This window comes from Triticum aestivum, chromosome 3B, assembly GCF_018294505.1.
Source record: "Triticum aestivum cultivar Chinese Spring chromosome 3B, IWGSC CS RefSeq v2.1, whole genome shotgun sequence".
In the NCBI taxonomy this organism is placed as follows: domain Eukaryota; kingdom Viridiplantae; phylum Streptophyta; class Magnoliopsida; order Poales; family Poaceae; genus Triticum; species Triticum aestivum.
The window spans coordinates 498909833-498924044 of record NC_057801.1 but is presented as its reverse complement, the minus strand read 5'-3'; positions in this window follow the sequence as shown (position 1 = coordinate 498924044).

The window sequence follows — 14212 nt, the reverse complement described above, 5'->3', positions numbered from 1 at the left end:
CTATTTACTGTGCCAATCACAGGTCATGCAGAGGAAAGGGGTTCAACTACCGCAGCATGTAACAGATGAATCATTGTTGTCCTAATGCAGTAAAAGAGAGCAGGAGCGAGAGAGTGGGTCTATATCGGAATGAACAAGGGGTTTTTGCTTGCCTAGCACTTCTGAAGATAGTATAGTTCTTCATCGGTGTCATCGATCTCATCGTCGGAACCACGTCTACTGAGAGGGGACAAATACCGGCAACAAAGAAGGAACACAATCAATGCAATGCAACAATATGATGCATGATCATGACATGGAAATATGTTGTGGTTTGAGCTAATGCAACTAACAACAATTTAAATGAAGTTGGTTTGAATCCAAGATTCAAATTCAAACTCCATATGTGGATATGCAAATGCCATTTACTTGATTTGTCCTAAACAGAAGCCATAAGTTGTTCTAACATGCATGGAAAAGGAACAGATGGATAGATTGGATTTTTCTGATAATTTTTCATATAAAAATTATTTCATTTGGAGTTACGATTGAATTTCTATGAGTTTTAGAAGTTTTAACTATTTTCTGGAATTTCCTATATTATTTTAAATCCGGAAAATCACTTATTGCGTCAGCACTACGTCATGCTTGCGTCAGCAGTCAACACGGTCAGCCAGGTCAAACCTAACAAGTGGGCTGGCATGTCAGTGTCAGAACTAGTTAACAAAGTAAAATAACACTAATTTAAACCTAACACTAATTAGTCAGGGGCCTGGGCCCACACGTCAGTGAGCCAGGGGAGGTCAAACCCCTGGTCAAATGGGTCAAATTCACCGGCGTTTAGCCGCCGGTGGGGTCAAAAGCGGCGGAGGCTCGGGCTCGCTCCTCCGGCGACCAAATGGACAGCGGAGAGTGGCTACGGGAAGCTGGAGCTCGCCCGCATCCAGCACAGCAGGCAGCAGCAGCTAGGGCGGCTGGAGACAATGGCCACGAGCTCGGCAGCGGCGGTCGGAGCTTGGGTGTGCTCGGGTTTGGTGCTAGGATGCACGGTAGGGGCACGGAGAGGTGCTATGACCTCCTCAGGTGTGGTGAGTGTGGTGACGCGCTCGGTTTTGAGCTCAGGTGGGCGTGGCCACGGCGGCGACATGGTTGGCGGAGCCGAGCTCTTGGCTCTGGTGGTGTACATGGCTAGGGGTGCTATAGAGTACAGGGAGAGAGGGTAGTGGCAGAGGAGCTCACAGCGGATCCGGAGGCGTCGTCAGTGAGCTCGGGGATGTGCTGGAGTCGGCGAATCGACGATGACGATCTCCGGCGGCCGAAGCTTCAAGACAAGGTCGGGGACGGCGATACGTGGCTTCCGGTGTCGTATTCGTTGGTGAAGAGCTTCAGGGTGATGCAACGGAGCCGGTGGATGATGTCTACTACGCAATTTTATGCTTGTAGACACGTGTTGGGCCTCCAAGTGCGGAATTCTGTAGGACTATTGTCGGCGTTCTGGGAACGAGGGTCCCCAGACTTGCCTGCCTGCAGCCTGCGGCGTGGCTCAATCAGCGGCCCAGTACGACCCGTCTTCATCAACCCAAGCTCAACAGCCTCGGGAGGGGCCAAGCCTCGCAAGGTGGACGACACAAGGCCTCCTCAGGGGCGGCCTCACTAGGCAGGCTCGCGAGGAGGCGGAGAGATCAAGGCAAGGGGTACCTCGCGAGGTGCTCATGACGCAAGCCATGATGATCAAGACTGGGCGGGCGCCAGGCAGGCGCCAGCCTGCGTAGTGTCCTCGTTTCCTCTTTGGTGCAAAGGGGGCAAGCGCAGGCGCGGAGTACTAAGGCATCAAGCAAAGATTTCCATATCAGTGCGACGAGACCAAGACTAGCAGGACGGCAGGACGGAGGTCACCGTGGAGCCCAAGACAGCGTCATCGCCAGTGCCTTTGGTAGTCGAAGACCACCTTTAGTCAGGATAGCTTGTACTAGCTGTCCCCTTTCAAAATGGCCGTTATTGGCTCCCTTCCCGCTCAATATTTGGGAAGAGGACCAGGGCCTCTATAAATAGAGATAGCCACCACAGTAGGAGGGGATCGAATCCTAACTAAGCAGAACACCCACCACCACCAGAACACCTCTCCTCGGGAGGTTGTTCTTCCCTTGTACTATTCATCATCAGCCCAAGAGGCAATCCACCACACCACACACTGGATTAGGGTATTACACCACAACGGTGGCCCGAACCAGTATAAACCTTGTGTCTCTTATGTTGTTCATCATGCTAGCTTAGATTCGTGGCAAGGTTGTGGGCGTGTTTCGGTAGGGAGAAGATCTTCGTGCGCACCCCAGAGTTTCAACATTAAGGGTTTTGCCGGAACCCGATATACGACATTTGGCGCGCCAGGTAGGGGTGCGCCGAAATCTTTCCCCTGCTGATCTGCGTCCCATCGCTTCGTCGCATCCATGTCCGGTGACCCGACAACCAACGCCGACCGCTGGGCGGCATGGCCAGCCCATGCCGCGCCGCCTGCCCAAGGTGACCTCAACCCCACACCTTAGGCAGCCCGCGCTCCGCAGAACACTGCAGGGCGCAGGCGACGCGGTCAAGCACTGCCTGCCCTCACTCCACGACAGGTGCGATCGGCCGCAAGGGCCTCGAATCACGCCGCAGCCGCGGCGCCGAACACCCGACGAGAACAAGCGAACATGAGGACCGCGCTCATGGTGGCTCAGGAGCTGTTGCGGTGCAGGTTGCAGGAGAGCGGCCGAGACGTGCTGCTGGAGCGCGTTGCCGAGCTCCTGGATGCCGCAGCTTCGGGGCGCCTCCCTTCTGCGTCCAGCTTCCACCCCAGGCCCCGGGCGGATCATGCGGCGGGCCCAGCTACGCCCGTGCGCTCTCAGGCACGGCCCAAGGCTTCATCAACACCAGCTCAACCATCAGCGTCGGGCGTCAAGCTGCAGTGTAAGTGCATCTAGTGCCCCTTAGTGATTTTGGTGTATTGAAGACTTATAGGTTAAGGGACTGATGCGTTTGTGAGTGTACACAGGTCTATAAGTCTACGAGGAGTTTGATATTTACAGAGAAAGTCGACCCGTAAAAATGAAGTTCTTCAACTGAAGACTTTGACATTCTGAAGACTTTCTGAAGACTTTGAAAGTGAAGAAATTGGTGTGACCTTGAAGACTTGGTATTCATTCGAGGAACATGGAGTGTGAAGACTTTTGTTTTCCTAGTTTCATTTTCTCTTTCTTGAGTCATAGGAAACACCGTACTGTTAAAGGGGGTCGAGGAAATACTAAGGAAAAATTTCCATGTGATTCTCAACTCAAAATCCTACACCTACCAATCCCATCGAGTGAAGCCATTGGAAATATCATACAGTTCAGTCAATTTCTTCAGTGACAGAGACGCAGTTCTTCTGGTCACTGATGACTTTGCTCTAACTGAGGAGTTAGGAATTCGCCAGTGCGAATTGCCTACACAGTGAGGAACATGATAGCCCTGAGGAATTTGAGAGTCAAATTTCCGACCGTTGCTGTGCTGCGCGCCGGCTGTCCCAAAATATCTTATCCATCTAACGGTCATATCATTGAAGGGCATTTATGTCTTATCATGTCGGGCTGCTCCCTAGGCTATAAATAGCCGCCCCCTACAACCACTAGTTGGTTGGCTGCTCCGAGAGAACTTGACACTTGTCATTTGAGAGCAACCCATCCTCCGAGGACTTTGAGCGAAAATCATCAAGTGAGGAAAATCCCAAAACCAAACCCCCACAAACCCAAAGTGATTGAGCATCACTGAAGAAATTGATCCTGCATGGATCCGATGCTTGTTACCTTTGAAGACTGTGCTTCTTCTAGACGGTTAGGCGTCAAGGTCTAGAGCATCCAAGAGGAATTGTGGATCGCCGAGTGACCAAGTCTGTGAAGGTTTGGAAGTCACCTGAAGACTTACCACGAGTGATTGGACGAGGCCTGCGTGGTCTTAGTTCAAGGAGAATACGGTGAGGACTGGGTGTCCTGAGTTGCGGCTCAGTGACTGGGTGTCCGGGACTGCGTGTCCTCGAGTTTAAATACTCAGCCACTCCAACCAGACGTACAACTGAGACAGCAGTTGGAACTGGTTTACCAAATCATTATCTTCACCAACTAACTAGTTCTATCTCCTCAACCCTTTCATCTCCTCATTACTGTGTTGAATGTTTTTCATATCTGTGCTTGAAGACTTTGACTGAGGACTTTCACAAATTCCTCAGTTCAATTTCTTCAGTCTCTTTGTCTTCATCTTGTGTTATCCTGTGATTACGCTTTCTGTACTCTGTGCTAGTCTTCATTTCATCATGATGACCATGCTTGTATCCGGTTATGTTTACTTCTGAGTACTTATTCCGCTGCAAGTAGTTCTTCGCTAAGGAATTTCCTCACCAGCAAAGTCCTTAGTGAAGAATTAATAAAAATTGCCTATTCACCCCCCTCTAGTCGATATAACGCACTTTAAATTGGTATCAGAGCAAGGTACTCCCTTGTTCTGTGTGATCTTGGTTTAACCGCCTGGAGTTTTAGCTATGTCGACTGCAGGTATGATCAAGGTCTCGGCTGGGTGTCCTACCTTTGATGGGACGGACTACCCTTACTGGAAGAACAAGATGCGAATGCATCTTGAGGCAATTGATAACGATCTCTGGTATGTTGTGGAAAATGGTGTTCCCTCTGTCTCACCCTCACTGAACGCTACCGATGTGAAGAGATTCAAGCAACTCGATTCTCAAGCGAAGAATATCATATGTGGCCATCTGAGCAATGGACAGTATGGAAGAGTGAGTGCTTTGCAAACTGCTAAGCTTATCTGGGATAGGCTGTCCAAAGTAAATGAAGGAGTTTCAACTCAGCGTGACTCTCGAGTCGATGTTCTTTGGAATCTCTTCAACCGCTTCAAAAGACTCGACAATGAAAATGTCCAACAAACCTTTGATCGCCTCACTGACATCTCAAATGAGCTTCAAGCCCTCGGTGCCACTGACATCACTGATCATGAAGTAGTGAAGAAACTGTTGAGATTGCTTGATTCCTCATTTGATACTCTGGGACTAATGATACAAGAACGTGCTGACTACAAGTCTCTTGATCCTGCTGATATCCTCGAAAGGCTAAACACTCACGAGTTCTAGCTTGCTGAAAAGAGAGATCTCTATGGTTCAAACTATGGCAAACCACGTGCCCTAAAGGCCAAGGCTGTGTCTGACTCTGAATATGAGGATTCTGGTAGTAGCCTTGGTGATCCTGAAGAATTGAGCCAGGAGCTAGCACTGCTCGTGAAGAAATTCCAGAAGTTCTCAAGACGTGGTCGCTTTGGAAAATCCTCAAGAAGCAGTGATTCCTCATCCTGTGACTATAAGAGAAGGTTGTGCCACAAATGCAAGAAACCTGGTCACTATATTCAAGATTGTCCTCAGTGGGAAAAGGAAATGAAGAAGAAGAAATACAAGGATTACAGTTCTGATGATGCAAAGAAGAAGAAGAAATCGTCAAAATCTTCGTCATCAAAATCCTCAAAGTCTTCATCTCACAAGAAGAGGAGCTCCAAGAAGGCCCGGGCAGTCATTGGCAAGGAAATGGACTCTGAAGCTGAATCTGAGGAAAATGATGAAGAGGAGGCCTCTGAAGAATCTGAATCTGGTGTGGCGAGTCTGGCCGTCGCTACTGCTTTCGTCAGTAAGTCCATCTTCAACACTGAAGAAACTGACTCCACCGACAAGCCTGATGAAGATAATGATGGCTACGCTCCCACCTATTGCTTCATGGCGAAAGGTGCTAAGGTACTCAAATACAACTCCTCTAAATCTAGTGAAAATGAATCTGATGAGGATCTCAAGCCCAACTACTCTAAACTTGCTAAGATTGCTGTGAAACAACAACGGGCTTTTGAAAAGGTTCAAAACATGCTAGACAAAAGTGATGATATGTTGGGTGAAGAAATGGATCGCACTAAAGCCCTGACTAAAAAATCTTCAGAGACTTCAGTCTAGGTTTGACAACCTTCAAAGTCATCATAACACTCTCTTATCTGATCATGAGAAACTTTCTTATGAATTCCTTCAAGAAAAGCAAGACCATGAAAAGCTTTCCTCTGAATCTCTTCAAAGAAAGGAAGATCTTGAAAAGCTAAGAGTGTGTTATGAAGATCTTCAGAAGGAGCGCGATTCATTACTAGCTCAACAAATCAGCGCTTCTCAGGAAGAATTTGTTCCTCCATGCTTAAAGTGCATTGAACGTGAATCTGCTAATTCTTCACCTGAATGTTCAAATGCTTCAACTGTTACAAATTCTTCATTTGCCTCTGCTATCACTAATTCCTCATCTGAGGACATTGCTAGTATCACTGACAATGCAGGGCTGAAAGAATTGTACATGACAGGCATGTACAAAAGCCTCAAAGGGCATCAGACACTTTGTGATGTGCTTAAAAAGCAGATCCTCAACAGAAACCCTAGGAAAGAGGGTATTGCCTTTGAGAGGAAACTCAATGCTGATGGAACATATTGGAAGCCTGAGCAGTACCCCAAAACCTCATGGGTTGCTGCAAAGGGACCTCCAGTTGATCCATCTAACTTATCTGGCTTTACATGTGAATCTCCTCATTCTTCTGATGAGTCATTTGACTCCAACTATAAACTGTTCAAAAATCAGAATGGTGAAGTATTTGCTAGATATGTTGGCACTAACTGCAGGAACGGTTCCCCTATGAAGAAAATCTGGGTTCCCAAAAATTATGTTGAAAGTCTTCAAGTGAATGTCCTCATGACACCACCTGTGAAGAACAGGAACCCCAGATCCAATTCTTCATATGGACCAAACTCTTCATATGGATCTAAGTCCTCATACGGACCAAATTCCTCACATGGATCAAATTCCTCAAAAGTATCAAAGTCCTCATATGATTATCATCGTGCTAACAACTCTGTCTCGTAGGGTAGAGCTAAGGGCTATGAATATGTGCATTATTCTTCAAATCATTATGTTCATAAGTCCTCGAAGAATTACTCTGCTTATTCATATGCTTACCCTAACCCCTCTTATGTGAAACAAAATGGTTTGGCATCTTTGCCACCATTCTCATATGGTGCTCGCAGAATGATGAATTCTTTGCCACCCCTCCAGATGTGGGTGGTGAAGAAAAAGAACTAATCTCTTCTGCAGGGTCAGGTCTCCAGACGTGCCTTAACGTCTGAAGAATTTGCTGGGGACCTGACGAAAATGCCAGATAGGACGCACGCGAATCATGATGAAATGAACTTTCATTTCACACGTCCACATACTGTTATATCTGTTTACTGCTTGATGAAATTCATCTGATGAACTTGATATCATATTCTTCACTGATGAAGCATATGAGATTGTAAGCTACACTAATTCATCTGCAGGATGATCAACCCAAAACTACTGAATGGGTCCTCGATAGTGGATGTACAAATCACATGACTGGTGACAAGAATCTATTGATGGATGCTCCCTTATCACCGTCACCTCTGAAGCATATCATCTTTGCTGACAAAGGCAAAAGTCAGGTATTGGGTCTTGGTAAGGTTGCAATCTCTAAGGATAAACACATGGACAAAGTCATGCTTGTTGAGTCCTTAGGATACAATCTCATGTCAGTCTCAATGCTTTGTGATCTTGATATGGTTGTTGTCTTTGGCAAGTATCGTTGTGTTGTGATTATGGAAGCTGACAATTCCAAAGTCTTCGAAGGCTTTAGGAGAGGAGATCTGTATATTGTTGATTTCTCTACAGGACCACAACCAGCCGTGTGTTTACTTGCAAAAGCTACAGAAGGCTGGCTATGGCATCGACGACTTGGTCATGCAGGCATGAGGAATTTGCACACGCTTGCAAAGAAGAAGCATGTCATTGGCATTGAGAATGTCAAATTCCTCAAGGATCACTTATGCGGAGCCTGTGAAGTTGGAAAAATGACCAAGGCCAAGCATCCAGCGAAGACTATCATGACCACTACTCGTCCATTCGAATTGCTTCACATGGACTTCTTCGGACCTAATCATTATTCTGCAGTCACTAATGATGCATATCTATATGGTTTTGTCATTGTTGATGATTATTCTCGATATACGTGGGTACACATTGTTACTTACAAACATGAAGTGCAGGAAGTCTTCAAACGATTTTCCTCGAGGGCTTCAACCAACTTTGGTGTGAAGATCAAGCACATCAGAAGTGACAATGGAACTGAGTTCAAGAATTCCGGTCTTGATGCCTATCTTGATGAACTTGGTATTACTCATGAGTTATCTGCTCCCTATACTCCTCACCAAAATGGCGTCGTGGAGCGCAAGAACAGAACTCTTGTTGAGATGGCTCGCACTATGCTTGATGAATACAAAACGCCTCAGCGTTTTTGGATTGATGCAATTGATACTGCGTGCCACATCATCAACAGAGTATATCTTCACAAATTCTCCCAGAAGACTGCCTATGAACTCCTCACTGACAAGAAACCCAATGTGAGTTATTTCAAAGTCTTCGGTGCTAAATGCTGGATTAGAGATCCTCACCACAACTCTAAATTTGCACCGAAAGCACATGAAGGTTTTATGCTTGGTTACGGAAAGGACTCGCACACCTACAGAGTCTTCAACATTGTTCTTCACAAGATTGTTGACACTGTAGATGTGCGGTTCGATGAAACTAATGGCTTCGCAAAGAGAGCACCTACCTTCTGTGTTAGATGAACCAGCACCTGAGGATGCTATCAAGCTCAAGGCAACTGAGGATGTCATTCCTACTGAAGAATCTGCTGAAGAATTCATTCCTGTTCATGAAGAACGTCGAGCTGATGCACCTGAAGAACATGATGAGGAAAATGGTGCTGAAGAAAATGCTGATCAAATTCCTCAGCGACAACCAGCTCATCCTCGCGTTGCAAAAGAAGTGCAAGTGGAGAAGATCATCGATGACATTAGCGCACCAGGTCCTCTCACACGCTCAAAAGCTTCACATTTATCTAACTTTTGTGGGCACTATGCTTTTGTCTCTATCACAGAGCCCACTAAGGTAGATGAAGCATTTCTGGAGCCGGAGTGGATTCAGGCTATGCAAGAAGAATTACATCAGTTCGAGCTTAACAATGTCTGGGAATTGGTCAATCGCCCAGATCCTCGCAAGCATAATATCATTGGCACAAAGTGGATCTACCGCAACAAGCAAGATGAAAATGGCCTTGTGGTGAGGAATAAGGCACGACTAGTAGCTCAAGGCTACACACAGGTTGAAGGAATTGATTTCGATGAAACTTTTGCACCTGTTGCTAGACTTGAGGCTATTCGCATATTACTTGCTTACGCTAACCATCATGATATCACCTTATATCAAATGGATGTGAAAAGTGCATTCCTCAATGGTAAGCTTGAGGAAGAAGTATATGTTGCTCAACCCCCAGGTTTTGAAGATCCAAAGAATCCTGACAAAGTCTTCAGACTCAATAAGGCTCTCTATGGCCTCAAGCAAGCCCCTCGGGCGTGGTATGATACATTGAAGGAATTCTTCGTGAAGAATGGCTTCACACCCGGTTCACTCGACCCTACTCTCTTTACTAAATCTTATGATGGTGAACTATTTGTGTGCCAAATATATGTTGATGATATTATCTTTGGTTGTACTGACCAATGTTATAGTGATGAATTTGCCTATATGATGAGTGAAGAATATCAAATGTCTATGATGGGAGAGTTGAAATTCTTCTTAGGTCTTCAAATTCGTCAGCAGCGCAATGGCATATTCATATCTCAGGAGAAATACCTCAAAGATGTACTGAGGAAATTCGGCATGCAAGATTGCAAAGGCGTCAAAATTCCTATGCCCACAAATGGCCATCTATGCACTGATGAAAATGGTATTGACTTCGATCATAAGGTATACCGCTCCATGATTGGTTCTTTATTGTACTTATGTGCATCTAGGCCAGATATAATGCTTAGTGTTTGCATCTGTGCCCGATTTCAAGCTGCACCGAAGGAATCACACCATAAGGCTGTGAAGCATATTCTTCGATATCTAGCTCACACACCAACACTAGGATTATGATACCCCAAGGGCTCTGCTTTTGATCTCATTGGATATTCTGACTCTGACTATGCTGGTGATCATGTGGACCGCAAGTCAACTTCTGGCACTTGTCATTTCCTCGGACGATCTTTGGTCTGTTGGTCCTCGAAGAAATAGAACTGCGTATCACTGTCTACTGCTGAAGCTGAATACATTGCTGCTGGCTCTTGCTGTGCTCAACTGCTTTGGATGAAGCAAACCCTCAAGGACTATGGCGTCAACGTGAAGAAGGTGCCTCTCCTCTGCGACAATGAGAGTGCCATCAAGATTGCTCACAACCCAGTTCAGCACTCGAAGACAAAGCACATTCAGAATCGTCATCATTTTCTTCGTGATCATGTGTTGAAGGGAGACATCTCCATCGAGCATGTGAAGACTGAAGAACAGCTAGCTGATATCTTCACTAAGCCCTTGGATGAGAAGAGATTTAGCAAGTTGCGGTGTGAGCTAAATATCTTAGAGTCTTCGAATGTTCTTTGAAAAGGACACACATCCTAACACTTATGCAAAATTGATGACTTAGATGTGCAACACATGAAGAAACGTTTTTCTTCAATCAATGAAGAATAACACTCTAAGTGTGAAGAAATTAATGAAGAATTTGATTCTCAGAACCCTACGACAATTGTATGCGGTGTCTGAAATCATCATTCTTATACGGTGGGTCACGCCACCACAAAAAAGTTGAAAATCTTCAATTTGAGTTTTTCCTCATTTTTGAAATTCTTCAGTTTTTCAAATTCTTCAACTTTGCAAAATCTTCACTGTTTTCGTCGTTTTTCTTCATTGGCTATATATATATATATATATATATATATATATATATATATATATATATATGAGTTTATGTCCTCTACAGCATTCACTTATGGCTATTTCTTCAAGTTACTTTTTCTACTATGTGAATGTGATCGGACCCTTCCCCCTCTATGCTATACTCAACCCAATCTATTCACAAATTCTTCATGTGCGTTCTATTTGAAACTCGTTCAAAGTCTTCACTGTGTCCTTGTCAGCTAAAGAAATTGCGAACGAAACTTTAAAACAAACCTTATCCAGATTTTCGGTTTTACCGCTCAAACCGTTCCGCATCCCATGATGCATTATTATAATCACCCACGATCTTACACGATCTCATCTGCACAGTACGTGGGTGACACATGTCGCGTGAAGGAGAAAGGGCAGGGGCATGTTCGTCCCAAAATCTTCGGGCGAACAGTTTTCACCGTGGCTATAAATACCCCTCTTCCCCTTCCTCACTTCATTTACTCCGCTCGGTCACTCTCTCTCGCTCGAGCTCCTCAAACCCTAGCGCCGCCGCTACTCCTTCACCGCCGGTGAGGAAGAGCTTCACTGCCTCGACCTCGTCGCCGTCGTACTCGCGCCGGTTGCGGAAATCTTCACTCTGCCGCCGTCGTAGCTGTCTCCCTCTGCCAAGTTAGGGCGTGGGAGATCTAACTTGACGAACTTCACCGCTGTTCATCTCAGTTCGTCGTGTTCTTCAGTTCGGGTAATTAAAAGTTACTTTTATTACTCACTTTGATTCTCAAGTTTTCCTGAAAATCTTCAAAGGTGTTTTATTCTTCAAATCTTCACACATCTGAACACCTCACTTACTGTATGCTCTTGATCCATTTCTCTAAGCACTCATTTTCTTCAAGATTCCTCAGTTGTGCGGATTTTCGATCTGTACAACTCTGGAACCTAAGACAAGAACGCTTAGTGAAATTCCTCAAGGCTCATCTGGTCAAATTCCTCAAAACTTGTCTTTTCGAAAAACCTTCTGAGAACGCATATGACCTCTCAAAATTCCTCGCACCTACACTCTGTTCACAGGTACTCATGTCCGCTGCTGAATCACTAGGTTCTCATCAACTTAACTCATTTGCAGCGTTCCTCGAAGAAAAATTGCATACTTCTTCAGAGTGTTCAATTGTTCAAATTCTTCATCTGAAGAAAATGACTGAAGGAAAGAGACCGCAGAAAGGAGGAAAGAAACCGGAGGTCATGACTGCTTTCGAAATCCCTGATGACATATACAAAGACTATTGCACACCTGATGAAGCCAAATTTGGCAAAGAGAACAAAAACCAGCGCAAAGTGCGCATTCATAGGATTGAACGAAGATGGGCACGAGAATGGAGGGAATATCGATATGTTACTCCAAAGTACATGAAGAAATTCGCCTTAAATCCTCCATGCCCAAGAGCTCCATTGGCACCTGGCCAAGTAGCTGATCCCACCAGCATCAAGCGTGGTGAGGACTTTCCTGAAGAATGGGCTAGGCGCCAAGCAAAATTGGCAAGACAAGCAAAGGAGGCAGTGAGGAAATTCAATGAGGATTCTGCCGCTGCTGCTGCTGAGACCTCGGTCAAGCCGAGGAAATCAATGCCGAAGAAGCCTGCTCGTAAGCCAAGTGCTTCACCAACAGCACCCTCACGGCCAAGTTCCTCAGCTGCGCCCTCACGGCAAATTCCTCAGACTGCTACTGCTCCACCAAAGTCCTCAGCAGCTCCCTCAAAGTCCTCAACTCATGTGCATCTGGCTACATGTCAAAGGACTCAGGGTTTCTCAATTGCTTCTGGTGTCTTGTGATGCCCCGAGACCGACGCTTCAGAAGACTTCCATATTTTCGTGATCACCGTGTGTTTCTTTTGTGCTTGCTCTTTTATTTTTGCATTGCATCATGTCATCATGCCATCATGTCATTAATCTTTGCATCTCAACTCAACTAATAAATTGCATAGATTGTTGATCTATTTAAATCGAGGGATATTCACATGGTGATTTCTCTTTAAAACATATTCAAAGTCTCCTAATATTATTAGGGAGCTATAATAAAATTATTCCGTTTATTTGGAATTAACCATAACCCACTTGCAAAATATCCCATGCCGTTGTTATCTCAATTCTTGGTCTCCAACCTTGCCCATAATTCCTTTCATCATTTTCCGGAGCTCCACCAAAAATCCGAACATTTTTGGACCTTCCTTTTGTCAAGTCCTAGTTCAAACCCATTTGAATTAAATTCAAATGAGTTTGAATTCTTATCGTTCGATCTTGGCCATTTCTATTTCCTTGGAACCAGCGCATTTTTGCGAGTCTGGGAAAATTACCCCATGCGCAAATTCTTTCCTTACCCCTCTCTTTCTTTTTCTTCTCTCTAATATGTTTTCTGCTAAAGGAAATAAGAGTAAGAGGGAGAGAGGAGCAAGCCCAGCTGCAGCCTCAGGCCGGCCGGCCCAAGATCCAGCCAAGGCCCAACCCTAGCGCCTATCTAACCCTAGCCCCGATCCCCTCCTCTCGATCCCCTGGTCTCTCCCTCCTTCCCCCGCTCGCGCCGCCAGAGAGGAGCGAGAGCCTCTCGCTCGATCCCGTAGCGCCGCCACCTCACGCCCTCGATCTCCTCTGCCTCGCATGGCCCTTCGTCGTCCCCGCCGTGCCAAGCCCCTCTCCATCGACCCGCGTGCCATCGCAGAAACTCCATCGCCGTCAGCCGGTGCAGCAGCGCCACCGCAGTACTACCCCGACCTCCGCGACCACCACCACCGGACCTCTGTCCTCTGCCTTCTCCCTCCCCGCAGATCCTCCTGCTGCTTCGTCCCCGTGCTACTTGGTGACCCCGCCGCCGCTTCGGCCAGCGAGTCCAGGCCGCCGAGCTCGCCTGGGCCGCATGACCATGGCACCGCCGGCCTCCATGGTTCGCAGCGCCCTGCTTCTCCCGCGCCGCGCCTCCTTCCTCTCCGCCTCGCCAAGCAGCGCCCTCGCCGGCCACAGTTCCTGCTGCCGCCTTCGTCGTTCGAGGCCAGCGCCTTGCTTCTGTTTTGAACCAGGGGCCAACACCTCCATCGCTCCCGTCTTCGGTTGCTGCCCCTTAACGGCCATCGCACACAAGAGCTCCACCCACCTTGCTGCCCTGCTGGCCTCATCGCCCCTCTTGTTGCTTCCAAGACTCGGCAACCAGGGAAGCCTAAGGACGCCTTCGTGGATTTCGCCAAGACCCCCACACCGGCAAGACTACAACACTGAAACGGCAAGGTCGACTATGTTTTGCTGCCTCTCTGGATCGCCAAGTTCCACAAGACACAAGCACCCCGACAACGTGTACATCTACACCGCCAAGACCGGAC